The sequence below is a fragment of the Bidens hawaiensis genome, unplaced genomic scaffold, assembly GCF_021521415.1.
Source record: "Bidens hawaiensis isolate Kalapana, Puna unplaced genomic scaffold, B.hawaiensis_p1.1 tig00082751_1, whole genome shotgun sequence".
Lineage (NCBI taxonomy): Eukaryota > Viridiplantae > Streptophyta > Magnoliopsida > Asterales > Asteraceae > Bidens > Bidens hawaiensis.
In genome coordinates this window covers 34,200-36,178 of record NW_027503906.1, presented here as the reverse complement: position 1 = coordinate 36,178, position 1,979 = coordinate 34,200, and the positions used below count along the sequence as shown (strand labels likewise).

The 1,979-nt window shown below is 36.4% G+C and overlaps 1 pseudogene; it reads left to right on the top strand.

Annotated features, from left to right (window-relative positions):
* The first annotated feature begins 304 nt into the window (after nt 1–304).
* LOC143607464 (pectinesterase pseudogene) lies at nt 305–702 on the top strand (annotated as a pseudogene).
* Nucleotides 703–1,979: the final 1,277 nt, after the last annotated feature.

The following is a 1,979-nucleotide window of genomic DNA, read 5'->3' as shown; positions in this document are numbered from 1 at the left end:
ATCCGAGATATCCAAAATTTTTCTAACTAATAATTATAGTTTAATAACTTTTAAGAAAGAATTTCGGTTAATTCGGATATCTGAAAATTTCTAAAATCGTATCCAAATTATCTAAATACGAAATTTTAGATATCCGAATTTTTGGATAATTCTGAACCGTGTAATTGAGATTTGTATTAATTTTAATTTTAATTTTAATTCTAATTCTAATTAGGGTTTCTACAATATGTGTGGTTAAATGCTCAACCCATATTTACTTAATACTGTCTCTAACATTACCTTAATTACATTTTTTCTAATAAAGGTCGAGATGATCCGAACCAAAACACTGGCATTTCCTTACTAGAATGCAAAATAGCCACGGGCTCTGAACTCATTCCGAACCAAACGATGTTCAAATCGTACCTGGGGAGGCCATGGAGAGAGTACTCTAGAACCGTCGTCATGCGGTCCTACATAGGAGACCTGATTGATCCAGCCGGTTGGCTTGAATGGTCCGGTAATTATTCGTTAAGCACACTTTATTATGGAGAGTATATGAATAGAGGACCGGGTTCAAATACGACCGGTCGGGTTACTTGGCCAGGATATAAGGTGATTGTTAATGCGACCGAGGCCGCGCAGTTTACGGTTGGGAGTTTTATTCACGGGGATCAGTGGTTGAATGCTACTGGGGTTCCTTATTATGTTGGATTGAATTGATAATTGAGGGTTTTTTTAATTGGTGTTTTAGGGGAATTTATGGTCAAATTGTGATCAAATTCATGAATATGAAAGCATAGAATAATATTATATTGTTGTTATCGGTTAAAATTGGTAATTGTACGTTTGACTACTTTTTAGATAACCAAAGGTTAAGATTAATTAATATATACATTTTACATATTCAGTAGATTAATATCATTGATTGAAACTACGTTGCATGCATGCTATTTTAATTGTTTAACATGGCCATTGGCGGATCTAGTTAGGAAATAGGTGGTTACCTGGAACCATCCGAGTTTTGAAATAACAGTGTATAGTTATATAGAAAATAATAGAGTGAAGCACCTTATAAGTAGGAGGGAACCATCCTACTTACATTACTAATAATTGGTTTAGTGGCTAAGACATTAATTTTGTCAACTGAAGGTCATAGGTTCAATTCCCATCAACCTATACTCATTCTTAAACTTTTTTTAATGCAACCATTTATGTTTAGCGTTTTATAAACAAAATTGTTACAATTATACGACGTTACAGACTTCGCGCTCTCCCATTGTATCTATATTATGCGTATTTTAATTTCTAATGGCGGTGTCTTTTTTATTATTATTTTATGGTATTTTTGTTATGTAACGAACTTTGCCCGAATCAGCGAACTGACTCAAAATTTTTATATCTGACTTCGTGAAATTAAAGCATCTAAAAGTAATGCACCACCTGAAAAAAATTTCGAGATCCACCACTGAACATGCCCGGCCTTTTAGCATTGTGTTTGGGCCGGCCGTGTACTGATGGGCCAGTGATTTGGTGGGCCTCTTGAAGGTCCGTCATAGAGGTGCACAAATCGGTTAACCGGTTAACCAATAACCGGTTAATTTTCTAACCGTTTTTTAGCGGGAAATAACCGGTTAGGCCGGTTAATCAGGTCGGGTACTAACTGGTTTTGATAAAATAAAAAAAAAATCGGTTAACCAGTCGGCGAATAACCGGTTAAAAACCGGTTTTTAATAAAATAATAATAAAAAACCGGTTAATCGGTTCGGTTAACCAGTTTTGAAATCAATAATATAAGCCGGTTACTACTCGGCTAGGGCTGTTCACGAGCCGAGCCTGAGTCGAGCCAGGGTGGTTTCAAGCTCCAGCTCGAAATTAAACAGGGCAACTTAGTTAGGCTCTAGCTTGATTTTAAAGTTAAACGAGCTTAAGATCGAGCCAACAAGCCGAGCCATGACTCGAGCCGAGCTAAGGTCGATTTTGGCTCGGTTACAAAAATG